The sequence below is a fragment of the Molossus molossus genome, unplaced genomic scaffold (genome assembly GCF_014108415.1).
Source record: "Molossus molossus isolate mMolMol1 unplaced genomic scaffold, mMolMol1.p scaffold_m16_p_8, whole genome shotgun sequence".
NCBI classification, from domain to species: domain Eukaryota; kingdom Metazoa; phylum Chordata; class Mammalia; order Chiroptera; family Molossidae; genus Molossus; species Molossus molossus.
Window position 1 is genome coordinate 69,571,788 of NW_023425402.1, and position 13,191 is coordinate 69,584,978.

Below are 13,191 nucleotides of genomic sequence, written 5' to 3' on the forward strand. Positions count from 1 at the left end.
TAACTTACAAATATTTTTTTAAGGCAATGAATCACATTTTTTTAAACGAGTGGTTAACATGGAGAGCTACTATTTATGGGTTTCTTAGATTTCAATGAATAGACCTCAATTTTCTTCCTAGAAAAATTATGTTCATTTTAAGCACACATTATATCCTGTATAATATTGAAAGCTGAAGAATCATGTTTTTATTAACCTAGAATTAAACCAAATATGGAGCCCCCAAATTTACTTACCTATAACTTATAACTTACTTATAACTTGAACAAGGCTATATGTCTCTGAAAATCTTTCACAATCTCATGTTCTACATTTTAGGGAAAAGGCATATATATTTCCCTTGCTATTTTCAAGGTTCTTTTCTTCATTTAACCATTTAAGCATTTTTTTCTAGAGTATGAATAAATTCTAAAGTTGAGACAAGTGATAGCTAAAATACTGTTGTTTTAATCAAGGCTCTCTTGATTTCAAATGACGCAAAGACAGCCTAAGCTTGATTGATGTACTGTAAACCAGTTTGGGTATCTCACAGAATCCAAGGTAAAAACATGATAGGGCAAGAAAGGAAAAGTCTAATGAGGATCTCAGGTAACATCTGGATGCTTTCTATCACTCATCTCCATTTCTCTTTTCTTTTTGGCTTCATCCTCCTCTCTCATTGCACACTAGCATTAGTCATAGATAGAAACGTGAACAAGGATGGCATCTGAATATTATCTCTTATGGCCTAAGCCAGTACAAAGATTTGCACTAACTCTTTTTCTCTCAATCTAAACCAAAGAATAATCAAACAAAATTAAAACTAGAGGACTATTCATTGGCCCAGTTTGGATCAGGTGAACAATAGAACAATCAGTACTAGCCAGGAGGCTGGGTCAAGTAGCAACTTGGTTTATCAAGAGTAGAGTTGACCATTTCCTCCTTTTTAAAACTCATCCTTTACCTGGCCTCCTGGACACCATTCTCCCTCTGTCCCCTATCTTTCTGGATATTTGGACTCGGTCTCTATTATTTGTTTCTCCATATCTCTCTGACCTATTTGCACTAGTGTCCAGGGCTCAGTGTTCTCCACTCTTCCCACATTCACTTCCATGGTGGTCCCATTTGGACACTACTGTTAGTCTACCATATTTATGCTGCACTTTCAAAATTTTTATCTCTACCCCAGATTTCTTCCCTCCCCTGTACTTTTCTCAATTTTCTATCTTCAGTTAACTATCAAATACATATTCCCAACTCAACATGTCTAAAATTGAATCCTTCTATCACTCTTCTTCTTCTTCATACTTCTTGAACTTCTCTTTCTTCTCACAGTCTTCTTTTTTTCAGTCAAACCAAGGCTACTCCACCCTTCCAGTTATTCAGGTAAAAATGTCTTGGAATTATCTTATTTTACTTTTTGTCTCATATTCTTTAAGCAATTCATAAGCATCTTCAAAATATTAGAAGCTAGATACTTCTTATTTTCTATAAGAGAAAATAGAAATTTCTCACCCAAATGATTGTATGAGTCTCCTAGAAGACTCCATGCTTCAGCCTTTGTCCTGTTACAGTTTATTCTTAGTAACAAAGTCAAATTGATCTCTTTAAAACATAAATCTTGTCTTTTCTCTCCTCTTCACACAATTCTTCAACACACTTCCATCTCAGAGTGAAAATCTAGCCCTTGCTACAATTTATCAGATCCTCTTTCCTCTGCTTGGAGCACAATCTCTCAGATGGCTATTTTCTTGCCTCACACAATCCCTTTCTTGCTTACCTAGCTATTATGTTCTTCATAGTATTGATTGCCTTTGATATACTGTATATTTACTAATTAGTCTGTTTATTTGCCTGTCTCCTCTCACTAGAATGTAAGTTCCATGAAGGTGGGATTTTTTTTTTTTTTAGTTGATTCCCAACATAAAATCTAGTACTATCATATAGCAATTAGTTAATAAATATTTGTTGAATAGTAAAATTAACTTAGCAGCCTCCCAGAGGAACAATGCTGGAAAGGGAGAGCAGAATTCCCAGAAGACAAGGATAATGCTTCCAGGAAAGGGGACTGAACAGAAAAAACTACAGATGCTGATTTAACAGTGTAAGTGGCAGATTAAGCATGGTTTATTGCCTTTGCCTCCTGAAATTCTATTGAAAATATAGTAAAGAATAAAAGAGTTGATATGTCATAAAAGAGAAAAATGTGAAGTCTCAGCAAAAGGAAATTTTAACAAATTTATGAAAGAAAAAATACAGATGAGAAAATGTTAACTGATGAAGAATATTGGAGAAAACTGTAATTTTGACTTTGCATTAGAGGGAAGGGGGAAGTCGATATGACCATCAAACTGCAGGAAGTGCTCCTAATTCAGAGATTAAAATTATATAGGAGGCAGAGAGTAAAAGGTTGGTCTGAAAGTAGGAGAATTAGTTAAATTTCTATACAGAGAAGACACAACTATACCAAAACCTGTCCTCACTTCCTCACCAGAGTTGACTGCAGTCATTGAATTTGACCCAGGTAAAAACCAAAGAAGAGAAAGAGGGGAGCTAGCTTGGGTGTACCCCAGGGTGAGGTCGTTATTCTGGCAATCAGGATCCTTGCAGTGTACAAGGTAGCTCCCTACCATTTCATCTTAGAGTGAACTCTGCCCCATGAACAAATTCTTCCAGTACTCAAAGAGCTTCTAGTCTCTCTTCATAGTCTTTATTTTATTTATATATATTTTTGTATATATTTATTTAATATAAATACATGTAGTATAAATTATAAATATAATTCAATATATTTAATTACTTATATGTAATATTTAATTATATTTTTAATTACATATATTTAACTAAAGTTTATCTAACCTTTAAGAAAATTGTTTAGTATAAAAAGAAATTAAACTAAGCTACATTAAAAAAATAATAATGGCTCCCAGTAGAAACAGAAAAGCCACAGAATGGGAAAAAACAAACAAACAAACAAAAAACAAGCAAACTAACATACACACACCAATTAGTAGAAGCAGAGACAATTGAAATAATTTTATATTCATGGAAAAAAAGGTATTATGGGAAAAAAATAACTCTTAGAGAACAAGATAAGCTATTGGTAAATTTAAAATTTGCTAAACAAAGTTAAAAAATAAGAAATGTCAGGTAATATTTGGAAAACCAAATAGAATGTAGTACAAAAATTAAATTTATACAAAAGACATACAGTTTTAATCCAGGATTTCATATGTAAATAGTAGGAGAATGAAGAAATCTGAGAGAGGAAACAACACAGACATTTGGCGGAGTGAAAAGAGATGTGTTATAAAATTAAAAGAACTTCTATGCTACTGAGAAAGATAAACAGAAAAAGACTCATACCTAGACACAACAACATGAAATTTTAGAACATCAAGGATAAAATAAAATGCTTTTTAAAATTAAGAAGGAAAAAGCAGTTAATCTATAAAGGAATAATAATCAGACTGGTCTAAGACTTTTCATTTATATCATAGGGTAGTAGAAAGCAATGAAATGATGGCTTCAGAAGGTGAAGACAAATCATTTCCCATCCAAAATCCTGAACATAGCCAGAATACCATTTAAGTGTGATAGCAAAATTTAGTCATTATTAAATTAAGAAAATTAATATGCCAAATATTCTTTCTTCAGAAACCTCTTGAAGAAAGATGCACATTAGCAAAATAATGGTGCCAAAAAAGAAAAAAGAATAACTTAAGAAATAATTTCTAAACCAGAGAACAACAAAACCAAAGATCCAACATGATTAGTGTATGGCAGCCTTGAGGGCCATCATTCAGATTGAAAAAGGATGGAGGTGGTAAGAATAAAGTCTCTGAAGAAAAAAAAAAAATGGAGCTCTGCAGAATGAACAGTAGAATGGAGAGCTTGGGGGGGGGGAATGAATATTTTAATTTAGGCACAAAACTTTATTATTTTTTAAATCCCCACTTGACATATTTAGAGAGAGGAAAGGGGGGAGGGAGTGAAACATTGATGTGAGAGAGAAACATCAATTGTTTGCCTTCCATACATACCCCATTGGGGACCAAATCCACTGCTCAGGTATGTGCCCTGACTAAATCGAACCGGTAACCTTTTGATATACTGGGCGACACTCAACCAACTGAGCCACTCCAGCCTGGGATAGACATAATATTTTAGAATCACCCCTCCCCCTATAGAAGTATGGAGTAATTAGAGACAAAGACTAAGCAATGAGGAAAAGGAGCCTCAAAGGGCTGAACTCTAGATATTGAATGCTAGCTTACATGGTCAAATGAGACCAATAACAAAATTAGCATAATGTGGAACCAATAAATTTTTGAGAAATGGCTATCAATTTCATGCCAAAGTTGATTCTAGAAGCATACCTATAGTCGCTTTCTCTGTGGAAATTGCAGTCTGAAAGAAAATTTAACATAAAATGAAATAATACTATTTGCCCCAGAATTTAGAGAAGACCCAATAAGGGGGAGGGTTGGCCAATGGGCCATGTGTACAGAGCATGACTTTCAGAGCTGGGCAAACTTTTCTATGACAGGCCAATACTTATGAACTAAGCAACACTCTCATTGGACACTTCATCCTGAATTTAAAGTAGTGTAGGCACTGGGATTAAGATGATGCACATCTCATTTTGAGGCTTGGAAGCAACTGCTTTCTTATTATAGGTCTCAATTTTTCTTTAAATGTCAGGTTTAACTGTTCTAACTCCCACAACTGCAATTTATCTTCAAGGTTCTTCATTAATCTAGTCTCTCCTGGAGAAACTATAGTTTAGGATCTGAGTCTAGCATGCTATCTTGTGGGTCTCCAAATGGTTCCCTATAAAGAGCTAAGGTCTTCTGACATGTCAGACTCTGTCTTTCCCTAGCCCAGTGCCTCTCTGTTTGAGGGAATTCAAAGAATGTTTCAGTTCTCCCTGCTTTTATTTGTTTGTTTTTGATAGAGATTGACTGTCCTTCAATATATATCATCATATTATTTGTTCTTCCTCTTTCTTTTCTTAGCTTGGTCTGGTTCTCCAGACTAACATACTTTCAACCTATGCTGTTTGTTCCTCCTTCTTTGGTTCAATTTCTTCGGATCTATTTGCCTTGCCCTTCTTTGTCCTGCCTTGTCATTCATTCATTCATTCATTCATTCATCATTCAGCAATATTAGGCATTGTACTAAGAATAGAGATAAAAGTTAAGCAGTCCTCACTATGAAAGTGTTCGCAGTCTGATGGGGGGAAGATCTATAAATGGAAGAGTAAAAGATGTAAGGCCTTTTCTCAATGTCCTTTAGCTTTCCATGAATAGGTCCTTTACTTCTTTGGTTAAGTTTATTCCTAAGTATCTTAATTTTTTTTGTTGCAAAGGTAAATGGGATTTTTTTTTTTTTTTTTAGTTTCTCTTTTTGTGTGTTCATTATTGGTGTATAAAAATGCCAATGATTCCTGGGTGTTGATTTTGGATCCTACTACTTTGCCTAATTCATTTATTAAATCTAGTAGATTTTTGATGGAGTCTTTAGGGTTTTCTAGGTACAATATATCATCCGTGACTAATGACAGTTTCACTTCTTCCTTTAGAATTTGGATCCCATTTTATTTCTTCTTGTCTGATAGCTGTGGCAAAGACTTCCAGTACTATGTTAAATAAGAGCAGTGAAAGTGGACATCCCTGTATTCTTCCTGTTCTTAAGGAAAATGCTTTTAGATTTTCCCATTGAGTATGATGTTAGCTGTAGGTTTGTCATAAATGCCCTTTATTATGTTGAGATATGATCCTTCTATTCCAACTTTGCTGAGAGTTTTTATAAAAAAATGGATGCTGGATATTGTTAAATGTTTTTTCAGTGTCTATTGAGATGATCACATGATTTTTATTTTTTATTTTGTTTGTGTGGCGTATCACATTTATTGATTTACAAATATTATACCAGCCTTGTATCCCTGGGATAAATCCCATTTGGTCATGGTGTATAATTTTTTAAATATATTGCTGGATTCTATTTGCTAAGATTTTGTCAAGGATTTTGGCATCAATGTTCATCAGGGATATTGGCCTGTAATTTTCTTTCTTTGTAGTCTCTTTTCTTTTTTTATTAATTTATTTTTGTTACAGATGTTTCTCCTTTTCCCCCCACTGATTCCCTCTTTCCCCTCCCTCCCTGCCCTGTCCCCAGTTTGTTGTCCATGTTCACTGTTCATGCATACATGCATATAAGTTCTGTGTTTTATCTCTCCCCCACCACTCCCTCTTCTGGGGATTGTCAGTCGGTGCCCAACATCCACATTTCTGGGAGTACCCCATTCCTCAGACTGTTATGTTCATTATATTCCACAAATAAGTGAGATCACATAATACTTGTCTTTCTCTGTTTAGCTTGTTCACTTAGGATGATACTTTCCAGGTCCCTCCATGTAGTCTCAAAGGATAAGAGATCTTTCATTCTTACAGCTGCATAGTACTACAATGTGTGTATGTACCACAGCTTTTTTATACATTCGTCTACTGATGGACACTTGGGCTATTTCCAGATCTTAGCTATTGTAAATAGTGCTGCTAAAAACATGGGGGTACATATATTCTTTCTGATTGGTGTTTCAGGTTTCTTAGGGTATATTCGTAGAAGTGGGATCACAGGGTCAAATTGAAGTTCAATTTTTAATTTTTTGAGGTAACACCATATTGTTTTCCATAGTGGCTGCACCAGTCTGTATTCCCACCAGCAGTGTACTAGAGTCCTCTTTTCTCCAGACTCTCACCAACACTTTTTGTTTGATGGTTTGTTTGTTTTTTACTTTAAACTATATTATTCTTTTTTTTTATTGATTAATTTTTGTTACAGATGATTCTCCTTTTTTCCCCCACTGATTCCCCCCTCCCTCTCCCCTCCCTGCCCCTTCCCCAGATTGTTGTCCATGTCCACTGTTCATGCATACATGTGTATAAGTTCTGTGGTTCAGCCCTCCCCCACCTCCCCACTCCTTAGGGGATTGTCAGTCTGTACCCCGCTTCCGCGTCTCTGGGACTACCCCATTCCTCAAACTGTTATGTTCATTATATTCCACAAATAAGTGAGATCATATGAAATTTGTCTTTCTGTTTGGCTTGTTTCACTTAGGATGATACTTTCTAGGTCCCTCCATGTAGTCTCAAAGGATAAGAGATCTTTCTTTCTTACCGCTGCATAGTACTCCATTGTGTATATGTACCACAGCTTTTTAATCCATTCGTCTATTGATGGGCACTTGGGCTGTTTCCAGATCTTAGCGATTGTAAATAGTGCTGCTACAAAGATGGGGGTACATATATTCTTTCTTATTGGTGTTTTATGCTTCTTAGGGTATATTCCTAGAAGTGGGATCACTGGGTCAAATGGAAGATCAATTTTTAATTTTTTGAGGTGACACCATATAGTTTTCCATAGTGGCTGCGCCAGTCTGCATTCCCACCAGCAGTGTACTAGAGTCCCCTTTTCTCCACACCCTCGCCAACACTTGTTGTTTGATGATTTGTTGATGGCGGCCATTCTGACAGGTGTGAGGTGATACCTCATTGTTGTTTTAATTTGCATCTCTCTGATGATTAGTGATGATGAGCATTTCTTCATATGTCTCTTAGCCATTTGTATGTCTTGTTTGGAGAGGTGTCTATTTAGTTCCTCTGCCCATTTTTTATTTGGGTTCTTTGTCTTCCTTTTGTGGAGTTGTATGAGCAATATTGGAAATTAACCTGTTATCTGATATGTCATTGAAAATTATGCTCTCCCATACAGAGGGCAGCCTTTCCATTTTGATGATTGTATCTTTCGCTGTGCAGAAGCTTTTGAGTTTGATGTAGTCCCACGTGTTCATTTTCTTCTTTGTTTCTATTGCATGTTGTATCAGTGAAAATTCTGCTGTGTATGATATCTGAAGTTTTGTTGCCTACAGTTTCTTCTAGGATTTTTATGGATTCATGAGTCACATTTAAGTCTTTTATCCATTTTGAGTTTATTCTTGTGTAGGGTGTAAGTTGATAGTCTAGTTTCATTTTTCTGCATGTAGCTGTTCAATTTTCCCAGCACCATTTATTAAAGAGGCTGTCCTTACTCCACTGTATGCTCTTGCCACCTTTGTCAAATATTAATTGAGCATATTGCCTTGGGTCCATTTCTGGGTTCTCTGTTCTGTTCCATTGCTCTATATACCTGTTCTTGTGCCAGTACCAGGCTATTTTGATTACAGTGACTTTGTAGTATAACCTGAAATCTGGTAAATGTGATCCCTTCAACTTTGTTCTTCCTTTTCAAGATTTCTGTGGCTATCGAGGTCTTTTTTGGTTCCATATGAACTTTTGAAGTACTTGTTCTAATTCTGTGAAGTATGCCGTTGGTATTTTGATGAGGATTGCATTGAATCTATAGATTGCTTTGGGTAGTATGGACATTTTAATGATGTTAATTCTTCCAATCCATGAACAGGGTATGTGCTTCCACTTTTTGTATCTTCCTGTATTTCTTTTTTCAATGACCTGTAGTTTTCTGCAAATAGGTTCTTTATTTCTTTGGTTAAGTTTATTCCTAGGTATCTTAACTTTTTTGCCGCAATGGTAAATGGGATTGTTTTCTTAGTTTCTCTTTCTGTGAGTTCATCATTGGTGTATAAGAATGCCATTGATTTTCTGATGTTAATTTTGTATCATGCTACTTTGCCAAATTCATTTATTATGTCTAGTAAATTTTTGATGGAGTCTTTGGGGTTTTCTACGTATAGTATCATGTCATCTGTGAATAATAACAGTTTCACTTCCTCCTTTCCAACTTGGATCCCTTTTATTTATTTTTTTCTGTCTGATTGCTGTGTCTAAGACTTTCAGTAATATGTTAAATAAGGGTAGCAAAAGTGGGCATCCTTGCCTTGTTCCTGTTCTTAAGGGAAATGCTTTTAGTTTTTGCCCATTGAGTATGATGTTGGCTGTAGTCTTTCATATATGGCCTTTTTATGTCTAGATATGATCCCTCTATTCCCACATTGCTGAGTGTTTTTATCAGAAATGGATGCTGGATTTCGTCAAAAGCTTTTTCGGCATCTATTGATATGATCATGTGGTTTTTATTCTTCATTTTATTTATGTGGTGTATCACGTTTATTGATTTGCAAATATTGTACCAGCCTTGCATCCCTGGGATGAATCCCACTTGGTCATGGTGGGTAATTTTTTTGGTGTATTGCTGGATCCGATTTGCTAGTATTTTGTTCAGGAATTTGGCATCTATGTTCATCAGGGATATTGGCCTCTAGTTTTCTTTCTTTGTAGTGTCTTTTTCTGGTTTTGGAATTAGAATTATGCTGGCTTCCTTCATTAAATGAGTTTGGAAGTCTTCCTTCTTCTTGAATTTTTTGAAATAGTTTGAGGAGAATGGGTGTTAGTTTTTCTTTGAATGTTCGGTGAAACTCCCTGGTGAAGCCATCCAGGCCTGGGCTTTTGTTTGCTGGGAGAGTCTTGATTACATCTTCAATTTCTTCTGTTGTTATTGGTCTGTTCAAGTTTTCTATCTCTTCCTGGTCCAGTTTTGGGAGACGATGTGTTTCTAGAAATTTGTCCATTATGCTTAGATTGTTGAATTTGTTGCCTTATAATTGTTCATAGTAGTTGTTAACGATCTCTTGTATTTCTGTGGTGTCAATTGTTACTTCTCCTCTTTCATTTCTGATTTTGTGTATTTGGGTTCTCTCTCTTTGTTTCTTGGTGAGTCTAGCTAAGAGTACTTCAATCTTGTTTATCTTTTCGAAAAACCAGCTCTTTGTTTCATTGATCCTTTGAAATGTTTTTTTGGACTCTATGTTGTTTATTTCTGCTCTGATCTTTACTATTTCCTTCCTTCTACTTGCTCTGGGGTTTTCTTTTTGTTTGCTCTCTAGTTCTTTAAGTTGTGAAGTTAGATACTATATTAGAGATTTTTTTTTTTTTTTTTTTGCGGTAGTCCTGTAGTGCTATGAACTTCCCCCTCAGAACTGCTTTTGCTGCATCCCATAGATATTGTGTTGTTGTGTCTTCATTTTCATTGGTTTCCAGGAAGTTTTGATTTCTTCCTTGATCTCCTCGGTAACCCATTTATTGTTTAATAACATGCTATTTAGCTTCCATGTGTTGAAATGTCTTTGCTTGTTCTTGTTGCAATTGATTTCTAGTTTCATGCCATTATGATCTGAGAAGATGCTTGATATGATTTCAGTCTTCTTAAACTTGTAGAGCCTTAGTTTGTGCCCTAACATGTGGTCTATCTTTGAGAATGTCCCATGTGCACTTGAAAAGAATGTGAATTCTGTAGTTTGGTTGTGTAATTCTCTGTAGATATCTCTTAAATGCATTTGGTCTAGTGCTTCATTTGGAGTCTGTTTCCTTGCTAATTTTTTGTCTAGAGGATCTGTCCAGTGATGTCAGCGGGGTGTTGAAGTCCCTTGCTATGAATGTATTGCTATCGATTTCTCCTTTGAAGTCCTCCAGAAGATTTTTAATATATTTTGGTCCTCCTCTATTGGGTGCATATATGTTTATCAAGGTTATATCTTCCTGTTGGATAGATCCTTTCAATATTCTGTAGTGGCTTTCTTTGTCTCTAGTTATAGCCTTCATTTTGAAATCTATTTTATCAGATATGAGTATTGCTACCACAGCCTTTTTTTTCCTTTCTGTTTGCTTGGAAGATTTTTTTTCCATCCCTTCCCTTTCAATCTTTGTGAGTCTTTTGTTGTGAGGTGGGTCTCTTGTAAACAATATATAGATGAGTCATGCTTTCTTATCCAATCAGTGTCTTTTTATGGGAGCATTCAATCCATTTACATTTAAGGTGATTATTGATATGTTCTTATTTGCCATTTTTGTTTAGTGTGGTTCTATTTTTCTTCCTATTTCTCCTGCTAATTACAGCAGTCCTTTTAACATTTCTTGCAGAGCTGGTATGGCGCTAATGTATTCCCTCAGCCTTTTTTTTTTGTCTGAGAAGCTCTTTATTTGATCTTCTATTTTGAATGATAGCCTTGCTGGGTAGAGTAGTCCTGGATTCAGATCCTTGTTTTTCATGACTTTGATTACTTCATGCCATTCCCTTCTGACCTGTAGTGTTTCTTGTGAGAAGTCAGCTGAGAGACTTATGGGGTTTCCTTTGTAGGTAACCTGTTGCTTATCTCTTGCTGCTTTTAGGATTCTCTGTCTTTAATTTGTGGCACTTTGATTATTATGTGTCTTGGTGTGGGACTGTTTGGGTTCTTCTTACTTGGGACTCTCTGTGCTTCTTGAACTTGAATGCCTTCTTCCTTCACCAAATTAGGGAAGTTTTCTGTCACTATTTCTTTGAATATATTCTCTAACCCTTGCTCATTTTCTTCTTCTTTGAGGACTCCTATGATGCAAATATTATTACGTTTCCTGTTGTCCCATAGTTCTCTTAAGCTGTCTTCCTGTTTTTTAATCGTTTTTTTCCTTTTGGTTTTCTGATTGGTTGATTATTTCTACCCTGTCTTCTAATTCACTGATCTGGTCCTCAGCTTCCTCTACTCTCCTCTTTAGACCTTCCAATATGTTTTTCATTTCTGATATGTCATTTTTTATCTCGTCTTGGTGGTTTTTAATTTCCATTTGGCTTATTTTCAGCATCTGTATGTCCTTACACATGGTGTTGAACTTCCTCAAGATCATGGCTCTGAATTCTAGTTCTGTTAACTTGCTTACCTGTACCTCATTCATCTCATCTTCGGTAGAGGTCTATTGTTCTTCCATTTGTTATTTGTTTCTGTATTTCACCATTTTGGCTATCACAGTGGGCTTTGGAGTCTGCCAAATTTTCCCTGTGGGTGTTGGTGTTCTGCTGTTTGTGGCTCCCACTCCTGGGTTTGGATGAGGCAGGGTGGACCCACTTTAAACACCACTGTCAAGTCTTAACTTTTCTGGTTAGAGTTGCTAGCCCAGGGAATGGTAGTTATCCTTTAGCTTTTTTTGCCTGCTGGTTATTAGTAGAGGTCACCTGAAGAACCTTGGTTTCTGAGTTGCCTGAAAAACTCCCTCAGTGCTCAGTGTAAGAGGATTTCCCGAGGGTGGGGCAGATGCTGTTTGTTAATGGGTCTCAATTAGCATTTAAATGGCCACCAGGTGGGGTTGAATCTCTGCGGGAGGAGCCACCGCCTCTCCCCAGGGCCCTGGGAAGGAGTAAGATGACCACAGTCCTGTGTGGCTGCACTCAGGAAAAGCTCTGAGCACCCTCCAAATCCCGAGTGTCCCCACACAGTTCCGGTCCAGTCTGCCCTCCCTCTGCCGGAGCCCAAGGTGAGTGGCTGCTGCCAATTTAGCCTATGTCCGGAGTCTGCGTTGTGGAGCTGCCTGGGACTTTAACCCGAGGGCGCTGCTATCAGCCAAGGACGGCGAGGCTGTGGCACCAGCCAAGGGCGTAGCACCCAGCCGAGGCCACAGGACCCAGTGGAGGGCTCAGCTTCCAGCTGAGCCCCTGGTCCCAGCCGAGTCTGCTGGTCCCAGCTCAGGCCGCTGCAGACCGTGGGCTCCCGGCCCCCTCTCGTGTCCTTGCAAGCCTACTAGGATTGAGTCAGTGTCCCTGGTTATGTGGTCCTCCAAGCTGCCTTTCAGTTGCCCCTTCCTGACGAGTTGTCTTTATTTTCATTGTAAATCTAGTTTGGTCCTGGGAGATGGTCTGTGTAGCTTCCATTCACTCCGCCGCCATTTTTTTTTCTTTTTGTAGAGTTTTTACCTGATTTTAGTGCTAGGATTATGCTGTCCTCATAAGAAGAGCTTGGAAGTTACCTTCCTCTTAAATTTTTTGAAATAGTTTGAGGAGAATAGGTGATAATTCTTTTTCGAATGTTTGGTAAAACTCTCCTGTGTAGCCGTCTGGACCAGGGCTTTGTTTGCTGGAATTTTATTGATGACTTCTTCTATTTTCTTAATTGTTATTGGTCTGTTTAGATTTTATGACTCTTCCAAGTTGAGTTCTGGAATAGTATATGCCAGAGCAATGAAAAAAGAAATGGAGGAAGATATAAAAATGTAGATGCATATACCTTGTTCATGGATTGGAAGAATTAACATTATTAAAATGTCCATACTACCCAAAGCAATCTATAGATTCAATGCAATCCCCATTAAAATATCAATGACTTATTTCAGAGAACTAGAACAAACACTCAAAAAGTTTATATGGAACCAAAAAGGAGACCCTGAA